Source organism: Odocoileus virginianus, chromosome 5, assembly GCF_023699985.2.
Source record: "Odocoileus virginianus isolate 20LAN1187 ecotype Illinois chromosome 5, Ovbor_1.2, whole genome shotgun sequence".
Lineage (NCBI taxonomy): Eukaryota > Metazoa > Chordata > Mammalia > Artiodactyla > Cervidae > Odocoileus > Odocoileus virginianus.
The window spans coordinates 2,196,073-2,207,959 of NC_069678.1; the positions used below are offsets into that span (position 1 = coordinate 2,196,073).

The 11,887-nt window shown below is 42.5% G+C and overlaps 1 long non-coding RNA gene across 2 annotated transcripts in view; it reads left to right on the forward strand.

The window, feature by feature from the left end:
• Nucleotides 1–11,887, forward strand: part of LOC110141724 (uncharacterized) — a 114,684-nt gene that overhangs the window by 831 nt on the left and 101,966 nt on the right. The window lies entirely within an intron of this gene.

Here is an 11,887-nt window from a genome sequence, read left to right on the forward strand (position 1 = left end):
GGGTCAGAACATTATTACCTTTGTTTTATTTTCAAACATCTTTGCTGTAAAACAAATTTACGTGTCATAAAATTAACTAATTTTAAATATACAATTCAACTATTTTAAGTAAAATTGTGAACTGTATAACCATCACCATAATCCTATTATGGAACATTTCTGCGGTTGTGTATGTGCGTGTGTGTGTGTGCTAAGTTGCTTCAGTTGTGTCCAACTTTTTGCAACCCTGTGAACTGTAACCTGCCAGGCTCCTCTGTCCGTGGGATTTCCCAGGCCAGAATACTGGAGTGGGTTGTCATGCCCTCTTCCAGGGGACCTTCCTGACCCAGGGATGGAACTTGAGTCTCCTGCATTGGCAGGTGGGTTCTTTGCCACTAGTGTCACCTGGGAAGCCCTGGAACATTTCTATCCCCACTAAAAGATCTCCTGTACCCATTAGAAGCAACTCCTCATTCACGCTCCCCAGCTCTGTGAAAGTCGCTCAGTCATGTCCAACTCTTTGTGACCCCATGGACTATATGGTCCGTGGAATTCTCCAGGCCAGAATAGCGGAGTAGGTAGCCTTTCCCTTCTCCAGGGGGTCTTCCCAACCCAGGGATTGAACCCAGGTCTCTCACATTGCAGGTGAATTCTTTACCCCAGCTATAGACAACCTTTAATTAACTTTCTGACTCTATAGATTTGCCTTTTCTGAACACCCTATAGATAGAGTCATACAGTGCGTGGTCTTTTGTGTCTGGCTTCTTTTACTTACCATAACATACTTTTGAGATTCATCTATGTTGTAGCATGTATCAGTATTTCATTCCTTTTAGGTGTTGAATACTATTTCATTGTATTGATATCCCATATTCTGTTTATTCTTTCACCACTTGATAGTTGGGATGTTTCCACTTTTTGTACTATTATGGATAAAGCTGTTAGGAACATTCACATACATGTGTTTGTGTGGATGTATGTTTTCATTTCTTTTGGGTGGAGAGCTAGGAGTGAAGTTGTTGGGTCATATGGTAAATTTATCTCTAACTTAAGAAATTGCCTAACTGTTTTCCAAAGTGGCTGTGCTCTCTACCTGTACTGAGTGAATATTTTGTTTTTTCCACATTATTGTTTCTTCTTATTCTTCAATTGACGTTCTCTATTTTTTTAAAAAAATTATTTACTTCTGGTTGCGCTGGGTCTTCATTGTTTTGCACAGGCTTTCTCTAGCGGTGGTGAGTAGGGGCTACTCCTTGTTGTGGTGCACAGGCTTCTCATTGCGGTGACTTCTCTTGTTGGAGACCATGAGCTCTAGGCGCACAGGCTTCAGTAGTTGCAGCGTGTGGGCTCCAAAGTTGCGCCTCATGGGTTCTAGAGCACGGGCTTGGTAGTTGCAGACATGTGCTTAGTTACTCTGCAGATAAGCAGATGTGGAATCTTCCTAGACCAGGGATTGAACCCAGGTTCCCTGCATTGGCAGATGGGCTTTTATCCGCTGTGCCACCAAGGAAGTCTGACGTTATCTATTTTTAAAATCATAGCCATGCTTGTGGGTCAGAAGTGGTATCTCACCTTGGTTTTGATTTGGATTTCACTAATAATGAATGATGCTAAGCATGTTTTCATATGCTTATTAAACATTCCTATAGCTTCTCGGTGAAAAATCTATGTGATTCTTTGACCATTTTAAAATTGGGTTATTTATCTTTTTGTTTTGATTTGTAAAGTATTTTATATTCTATGTCAAGTTCTTTCATAGATACATGATTTGAAAATATCTTTCCAAGTCTATAACTTATCTTACCATTTTATTGATAATGTCTTTTGTTTTAATATTTAAAACATTGTTTTTACAATGTTGCGTTGTTTTCTGCCATACAACAATGCAAATCATCCATAATGACACATACACCCCTTCCCCCACTAGCCTCCCTCCCCTCCCCCCAGGTCATCACAGAGTGTCAGCCTGGGCTCCCTGTGCTATACAGAGACTTCTCACCAGTTATCCATCTTATACCCGGTAGTGTATGTATGTCGATGCTACTTTCTCCACTCTTCTCGCTGTCTCCCTCCCCGACTGTGTCCACAAGTCTCTTCTCTACATCTGTGTCTCCTTTCCTTCCCTGCAAATGCTGGAGAGAATACGGGGGAAAAGGGACCCTTCCACATTGTTGGTGGGAGTGTAAACTGATACAGCCATTATGGAGAAATGTATGGAGATTCCTTAAAAAACTAGGAATAAAATCTACCATATGACCCAGCAAATCCACTACTGGGCATATACTCTGAGAAAACCATAATCCAAAAAGACACATGTGCCCCAGTGTTCATAGCAGCACTGTTTACAATAGCCAGGACACAGAAGCAACCTAGATGTCCATTAACTGATGAATGGATAAGGAAGATGTGGTACATATATGCAATGGAATATTACTCAGCCAAAAAGAGAATGAATTTGAGTCAGTCCTAGTGAGGTAGGTGAATGTAGAGCCTATAATACAGAGTGAAGTAAGTCAGAAAGAGAAAAGCAAATACAGTATATTAGTGCATATGTATGGAATCTAGAAAAATGATATTGATAATGTCTTTTGAAGAATAAGTATTTTTAATTTTGATTAAGTCCCATTTTTCAATTTTTTTTCTTTTACCACTCTTGTTTTTGTCTCACTCAATGTCAGGAAGATTTTTAATCTATTTTTTCTTCTAAGAAGTGTATGGTTTTAGCCTTTACATTTATGTCTATGATAGATTTTGAGGGGATTTTTGCATGTGGTGTGAGTTAATGGTCTAGCTCAGATGGTCAACTGAAAAGATGTCAAGTAACTTCAGGGGGGGGAAACGATAGCCTTTAAACAAATGACCCTGGGACAACTGGATTGTCCTCCATCCCCTTCAAGACTGAGATTTGTACCTGTTCAGGGAAAGTCAGAGCATGCTAAGTAAGGCTGGGCCCATCTGGGTTACCCCCAGTTGGCACTGGAGTTTGGGAAGAACTCCTCAGTATGACACAGCATGGGTTGAAAAATATGCTGCATCAGGGACACTCACAAAGGCCAAAGGTCAGCAAAGGAATAGAGGGCATGATTCCCCCATCCTTCTATCCTACACTGATTGATGCATAAATGTTCAGGAAACTGTTGGGCCTACAGTATGTGTCTGCATTCTAGTGCAGGGACACAAACTTCCTTTACTCTATTTTATTTTATTTTATTTTTTTTGTATCCTGTTAGCGCAAGAAAGCAGGCTAATCAATAGAGGAACATATATACTGTTGGTGCCAAGCAGTCTGGATTTGGAGTGCCAGCTGTTTATAAGTTATATGAGGGGACTTCCCTGATGGTCCAGTGGCTAAGATTCTGTGCTCCCAATACAGGGGGCCTGGGTTCGGTCCCTGATCAGAAAACTAGATCCCACATGCTGCAACTAAAGATCCTGCATGCCACAAGGAAGACAGAAGATCCCCCATACCGCAGCTAAGATATGGTATAGACAAATAAAATAAATAAATAAATATTTTAACAATAAAAAAATCGTAATTAAAAATAATAAATTTTGAAAAAGAATTGTATGGGAAAGTCAACTGCCCAGCACCTGGAGTCCATGGGGCTCATAGGAAGTGTTTCTCTCTCTTTGGAAAGAAGCCACTGTTTCCATGGGATCTACTCATGTCTCTCATGCTGGGAAGAGAGAATTCCTTTACTTGGATAAGTTGTTAAAGTCCTGGGCCACTTAAGTTCCTTGTGCCACAGTTCTAGAGAGGCAAATTTGGGAAGAGAAAGCATAAGATAATTTTTTAAACCACAGGATTAGGTGAGATGCTACACGGAGAGAAGGCTTGTAGATGAAAGGAAAAGCCTCAGAACTGAAACCCAGAAAAAACGTAACAACATATAGAGGTTGAAGAGAGGAGGAAGAGCCAGCTAAGGTGACTGAGCCAGAGTGGTGTAAGGCAGGGGGAAGATCAGGAGAGTACGGCGTTAGGAAAATCACACGAGGGAAGTACGTAAGAAGGAAAATGTGGTCAACTGTGTTGGATGTTGCTGAAGCATCAAGTGCAATGAAGAAAACAATTGACCAGTGGTTTTGACAACACAGAGTTCATAAGTAACTTGGTAAGAGCAATTTCCATGGATTTTGAAATTCTAATTGGAGTGTGTTGAGGTACAGATGAAAAGTATATAGAGTGACTACAAAAAAAAATTGGGTCTTGTTTTTTGATCCACTCTGACAGTCTCTGTTTTTTAAATCTTATTTGGTGTATTTAAACCATTGATGCTTAAAGGAAGTATTTATATAGCTGGGTTAATATCTATCATATCATAAGAAATAACAAGTGTTGGTAAGGATGTGGAGAACAGGGAACCCTCCACTGTGTATTATTTGTGGGAATGTAAATTGCACCCACTACAGAAAATAGTATGGAGGCTCCTAGAAAAAATAAAAATAGAACTACCATATGATCCATCAGTTCCACTTTTGGATGTTTATCCAAAGAAAATGAAAACACTAACTTGAAAAGGTTTATGCATCCCCCATGTTCATTGCAGCATTATATATATATATTTATATACAATAAACAAGATATGCAAATAATCTAAATGTCCATCAGTGCGTAAATAGAGAAAGAAATTGTGGTATATTTGGAGAGTTAGTTTAAGGAACTGAACAATACAAATGTCTGAAACAGAAGAATCTGGGAGAGGGTGGGATTAAATGAGGTTGTCAAGGTGAGCTGGGCCTTGACATGCATAATCTTGAAAGGAAGTCGTGATGATGATTTTGGTTTTCTCCTAAGAGCAATGTGAAATCAAAAAAGAAATTTGAGTCATGCAGTGGCATGATGAGAATTACATTTTTAAAAGATCACGTTGGCTACTGTGTGTAGAACAGATTAGTATGAGCTAAGAAGACTCAGAGAAATCCACTGGGAAAGGAGTTTGGAAGTGTAAGACAGAGGACGGTAACTCACTCTCAAGTAGTGATATGGAGACAGAGAAAAGGTGACAGGTTTGTTAGAAATAGAAGGAAACATTGCACTCCTTCTAAACCACATGCCAGGTACACGTGTTATAGTCTGTCTGAGTATAGCCACTGGCTGGTATGTGATACTCCCTGGAAATCCATGATGACTAGCTTTAAGTAGAATGTGCTAGTTCAGATTCATACCCCATGTTCTATGCTGTGTCAGTTGATTTTGTAAGAGGCAGGAGACAGACAGTTTGTAATAATGTCACAAGGTATATGTTTTGCCTCCGGGGAGCCAGCAGATGATAGGCAATGTAAGGGGTGTAAGCAGGTCAAGAGTGCAGGGGAAAGGCTCACCCACTCCCTGTGGGCCCATTGGTTTAAAAAGTTAGATGTTTGCCAAACCTGTAGCCTTATCTAGTCTAGCTGAGTCTTTCTAGTCTAGCTAGTCTTTCTACTCACTTGACAGAAGGACTGTTAACAATCATTTAACATATTCAATTACTGAAAACTTTCCTCTAAACAGTCCCATCAAATGTACCACGTTCTTGAAAGAATACATTAACCCTTTTAAATTCAGTACCAATAGCTCAACACAGAACCCAGTGTAAAGATACCCCAAGTATATGATAACAAGGAGGGGTACCAGATAGGTAAAAGGAGAAGGAGTTTGTCTGCTCTACTTAATATTTGATACTCGTAGCTTTCATGCTATGACATCAGACTTAAGTAGATGCAACAGACTGTGTGGTCTGCAGTGCCTAAAATTTTACCGTCTGGCCCTTTAGAGAGAAAAGTGGTCTGTCTCTAAACAGAACCTGTTTAAGAGAGTAGTAGGCTTCTTTTTTCTTATTGGTTTATTTATTTTTGGCTGTGCTGGGTCTTCGTTGCTGTGCGGGTTTCTCATTGCAGTGGCTTCTCTTGTTGTTGAACACAGGCTCTAGGGCACGTGGGCTTCTGTAGTTGTAAGCACGTGGGCTAAGTAGTTTAGGCTCTCATGCTCCAGAGTACAGGCTTGGTAGTTGTGGTGTATGGGCTTAGTTGCTCCGAGGCATGTGGAACCTTCCCAAACCAGGCATCAAACTGGCATCCCTTGCGCTGCAAGGAAGATTCTTATCCATTGGACCACCAGGGAAGCCCTGCAAGTTCTTGATGTCCATGCATATATGTAATTACTACTGTTTACAGAAACCTTTGAATAGAAATTCTTTTTGGCATTAGTGACAAGTGGAAATGGAACTATTCATTGTTATTGAAGTGTAAAGCCAGACATGATGTACGGGGTAAGAGGAACTCTGGTCAATAGGCCTGTAGTGATGTGGTGGTAAGGTCTGTGTTAGGGAAAGTGTTTTCTAGTCCTGTGGTTAGTCTTGGTCTTTTGGTGAGCCTGTAACCATGGACTGTGAAGTTTACCAGTGTTTCTTGGTCCCTCCTTGCCCCCTTAAGTGGGACCGGATGGCTAGAGGGTATGAGAGTTGGACTATAAAGAAGACTGGGCACCAAAGAATTGATGCTTTTGAGCTGTGGTGTTGGAGAAGACTCTTGAGAGTCCCTTGGACTGCAAGGAGGTCCAACCAGTTAATCCTGAAGGAAATCATCCCTAATATTCATTGGAAGGACTGATGCTGAAGCTGAAGCTCCAATGATTTGGCCACCTGATGCGAAGAGCTGACTTATTAGAAGAGACCCTGATGCTGGGAAAGGTTGAAGGCAGGAGGAGAAAGAGACAACAGAGGATGAGATGGTTTGGCATCATTGACTCAATGGACATGAGTTTGAGCAAGCTCTGAGAGATGGTGATGGACAGGAAAGTCTGGTGTACTGCAGTCCATGGGGTCACAAAGAGTCCGACATGACTGAGAGACTGAACAATGACAAGTTGGTTAGGTTGTGATAAAATCCTAGTACGTGAGGGTCTGCTAAAGTGGTTTCTCTTGAGGGCATGCTCCTGTTCAATCACTCAGTCATGTCCAACTCTTTGCGACCCCCATGGACTGTAGTCTGCCAGGCTCCTCTGTCCATGGGATTAAATCAGCAAGAATACTGGAGTGTCTTGCCATTTCCTCCTCCAGGATATCTTCCTGACCTAGGGATCCAACCCGCATCTCCTGGGCTCCTGCATTGGCAGGCTCTTTACCACTGAGCCATCTGGGAAGTCCCTCTCGAGGGCAGGCCTAGTTCAGAACAGAGCGTACTATTGGGATTTCCCTGGTGGTCCAGTGGCTGAGACTCCAGGCTCCCAGTGAAAGGGGCCCCGGTTTGATCCCTGGTCAGGGAACTAGATCCTGCCTGCTGCAACTACAACCCACTGCAGCCAAGTAAATAAATAATAAATATTAAAAAGAAAAGAACAGAATTCACTGGAGTGCTTCAAAATGGTTACTTTCCCCTCCCAGTGGAAGCTCTGTGGGATTTTTCTCTGATATTCACTGTGAGAGCCTAGTCGAGCTCCTGTTGGTAAAACGAAAGCATGGGGCAGGGGCTCCCCTGACTGTTTCCTCCTGGAATTTTTAATTCTCAGATTTGTCCACACTGAGCCTCCAGCTATTCATCAGTTACAGTTCAGGTTTTCTAATGTCAGGGCTGGTTTTCATGGACGCTTCTGCTCATGGATTTCTGCTCAGACAAATTACAGTTCTCTGTATCTGCTAGTTCTTCCAATCTGAGGGGCAGTGGTGAGCCCTGTGACCTCTCTCTTCTGAAGGGACTAGAGGAGCTGTCGATTTTTCAGTTTGTTCAACATTTTGCTTGTTTTGGGGGTGGACTGGCAACTTCCAAGCTCCCTATATCCTATATTGGGAATCAGAAGTCCCCTGTAGTGTTTAATTTTCACAGTGAGAATCCAAGGAGATTGGTATTATTATTTAGTAGAAGAAGCAAAAGATGTTTTGGGTCTTGCTAAGTGTCTTGAAGACAGTGGGGTCAGAATCTGAATACAGATAGCCTGACCCTGGAGTGACTCCAAAGCTGATCCTCTTTATCAGAACACATTGCTTTTCTTTTACATACTCAGTGTTCTGTTCAATTGTTGAAACTTTCTAGTGGGGAGGACTTCTCTGCCTTCTTTACAAATGCATTCTAGTGTATGACATCTTTGGGCTTCCCAAGTAGCACTAGTGGTAAAGAACCCACCTGCAATGCTTGAGACACAAGAGACACAGGTTCAATCCCTGGGTTGGGAAGATCCCCTGAAGGAGGGCATGGCATCCCACTCCAATATTCTTGCCTGGAGAATCCCATGCACAGAGGAGTCTGGTGGTCTACGTCTGTAGGTCTGCAAAGAGTTGGACACAACTGAAGAGAGTGAATACGTAGGCACGTAGGACATCTCTAGAGGCCAAGAAGTCTCTTCTGATGTTTCATATGTATCCCTCCATGTAACTGAGGACATTCTGTTGTCCACACTTCTGATTCATTGGACACTATCTTTATAACATCTTTGCCCATATCACTTTGAATCTTAGGTCCATCCGTCTGAGTCCAGAAGGAAAAGCAACTCAGAAAATAACACAGACATGTGTCCAGGACTGAAAAAAGAGTACAGTTATCACCCAAGTAGATGTGCCCAGGGAGAACTTACACCAGATTCTCTTGTAAAGTAAGCAAACTCCATTATCTGCACACCAAATTACCTTCAAGCCATATGCTATTACGACTTGTTTCTCTCTTACCCCAGACCAGTCTGGACAACTCAGTCAAGATCCCAGCTGGTGATTTCAGGACTGAAGAGGCTTCCTGGCCATCGTGCCTACTTAGAAGGGGTAGTCGGCAGTGTACCCTGTAATAAGTACAGTTATTACAGAGAAACTTGGCCAGTTTTACTGCATGTTCATCAGCCAGCAGGATAATCTTAGCATGAAAATAAAATCTGATTTATGAGATTGTGGTGAGGCGGCTAGGGGAGTGGATGTTCTACCAGTGATTTCTCTGGTTTCAAACCTTACTGTCAACGCTGCCTATTTATTCTTTTGGACCACGAAGGGCAATGTGGTACTGCGATATTCTCATCTGGTTTCTGACATAAGAGAATCATGAGACCAGAGTCACAGACTTAACACAAATTGGAAGAGACTTCAACAAGTGGTATCTGAGGCATAGTTCTGTGATCTAGAAGTGGAATTCTAGAGAGTGAATTTCTAGAAAGTGCAGTAAGTCCCAGGGGATGCGATGCTGACTCGTAATGGGCGACAGGGATATGGGAGCTGAGGAGCAGGGCAGAGAAGAGCAAAGTCCATCTAGACATGATGTGGCTGGGCTGTCCAGTTCTCTCAGGAGTCTGCCCAAAGCCTTTCTACTGGCAGAGACCATGTTCTTGGGGATCCTTGTGTAAGAGATTATTTTTAAGACTTTAATCTCTTTAGTTGGTTGAGCACTCTATTGAGAAAGCCTGCAACTCCTTTCTCACTTATTGGGCAAGAACTGATGCCTGTGTGCATGCTTGTCTCTCAGGCATGTCCGACACTTGGCAACCCCAGGCTCCTCTGTCCATGGGATTGTCCCATCAAGAATACTGGAGTGGGTTGCCATTTCCTCCTCCTGGGGATAGTCCCAACCCAGGGATCGAACCCTCATCTCCTGCATTGGCAGGTGGATTCTTTACACCCCGGAAGCCCCTCAAGGACCGATACAATCTATTTTAATTTGTTTCCAGAGTACCCGAAGCTCTTGTCTGAAAACTCTCTTTTTACTACCTCTCCTGGAGGTCAGCGTGCTACACAGAATAGGCATCCTTAATGGGCCCTTAGGTTCTGTAGCATCCTAGGTCACAAGCACAAATGTTTTAGGCTTTCTCTTGCTTTTCTGTTTTCTCATGTCTTTGGTCTTGGCTCTGTGAACTAAAGTAAAAAAAATTCCCGAAGATTCCTGCAGCAGTGTGTGAATTAGTCTACACTATGACCACCCCTGCGCCATAACCCTTTTAGATCCTGTGAGCGTTCCCCATGTTTCTTCTCCAGTCTGCGTGTTGAGGGCCTTCTTCAAACCCATGGTCATTTAGGCCTCCTATCCCACAGCTGTGCAACTGTGATCTCTGTGTCAGCCAGGCAGGTGCCCTTGGACATGGCACTTACTTACTATGTCCCTAAACTTTGAGCACAAGCACCTATTCTTGCTGCCAAGTTAAGACCCTCCTTGCCTTAAACTGACCATGAGCCTGACAATGAAGGAGCCAATTTTAACTTTTAATTGAATAAAAAGATAGGGTCTAGCACAAGGGTCATGGTCAATTACCTTTTTCCTTTTAAAACCCATTAACAATGCCATCTAACTCACTCTCCTGGGCCTTTTTTCAAAGACCACAATTTTATAAAGAGGCTACTGCTCTTTAAGTATTCTAACTATAGTAACTTTACTTTCCTTCTTTCATCTGATTCATCTGTTCTGCCCTGTCTGATAGATAGGGAGTATGATTTTTGTTGGGGAATATTTTATGTGGATAGCTCTCTGTCCAGAGTCCAAATTTCCACAGTTATATCATAAAGATATAGTACAAAAAAACAGAGCTGTTTCAGTCATTGCTGATCTGCCCTTTAAAGATCTTTTATTCAGAGAAGGATCAAAGGAATTGATGATTTGGGAGTCTGGGTGTTCACATCTCTTAAATATACCCCAGTATAGGCAAACAAGATTCTCTAATGCCACCACAGTTTACGTTCTCTTTACAAATATATAGGTGGCATATACGCCATACCTTTGGGTTAGGCAGATGGTTAGAGCATTAACAGTTATGATCAGGGAGGCTACCACAGGACTGACTTCTCTTTCCATGTTTCCCATGCTATCTAATGTTCCCTTGACCTTGGTTATATAGGATAATCTGGGCAACAGGGGACCTTTGTTATGGCAGGAGTTCATGCAGAAAAGTGTTGGCCTAGGAATGATAGGAGACTTTCCATGTCTGTTGGCTTAGATACTGTCTGATCCAGCTTCTTTCTGTTGCTAACTAACTGTGTTCCCTCTGGGACCACTATATTTCTCCATATATGGCAATGCAGTTTGATTCAGCTTTGTCTTTCTGGATTAATTCATTTAACACATATTTATTGAAAGCCTTCCATGGAGCTGGGCCTGGTTCATGCTCTGGAAATGAAGAGGTGACCACAGCTGATAAAGGGTGCTGTCCTGGTGCAAATGAACAATAAACAAAGGATAAGTTAATTGCCAGTTGTATTAAGTGCTGGGAGGGGAAAACACAGGGTGATGTGATGAGTAAAGGAGAGACTATTCTAGATGGGATGGTCAGGGAACTCTCATCTGATTGGGGTGGTGACATTTAAGTGTAGTTAGTCGCTCAGTCTTGTCTGACTCTTTACAACCCCATGGACTGTAGCCTGCCAGACTCCTCTGTCCATGGGATTCTCCAGGCAAGAATACTGGAGTGGGTTGCCATTCCCTTCTGCAGGGGATCTTCCCAATCCAAGGATTGCACTCAGGTCTTCTGCACTGAAGGCAGATTCTTTACCGTCTGAGCTAAGCTGAGATCTAACTATAGGGAAAGAGCCAGTCATGGGAAGAGGATGGGGAAGGACATTTTATGTAGAGGGAATAATAAGGATGAAAGTCCAGAGGAAAGAGTTTTACTTGTTTAAGAAACAGAGATGCAGATGTAGAGAATGGACTTGTGGACACCGAGGGGGAAGGAGAAGGTGGGATGAACTGAGAGAGTAGCGTTGAAATATATACATTACCATGTGCAAAGTAGATAGCTGGTGGGAAGCTGCTATATAGCACAGGGAGCTCAACAGTGACGACCTAGAGGGATGGGATGGGGTGGGATGGGGTGGGATGGGGTGGGATGGGGTGGGAGTGGGTGGGAGGGAGGTTCAAGGGGGAGGGGATATGAGTATACTTATAGCTGATTCACTTTGTGGTACAGCAGAGACCAACCATTGTAAAGTGATTATCCTCCAATTAGAAATAAAAATAAATTTTATTTTAAAAAAGG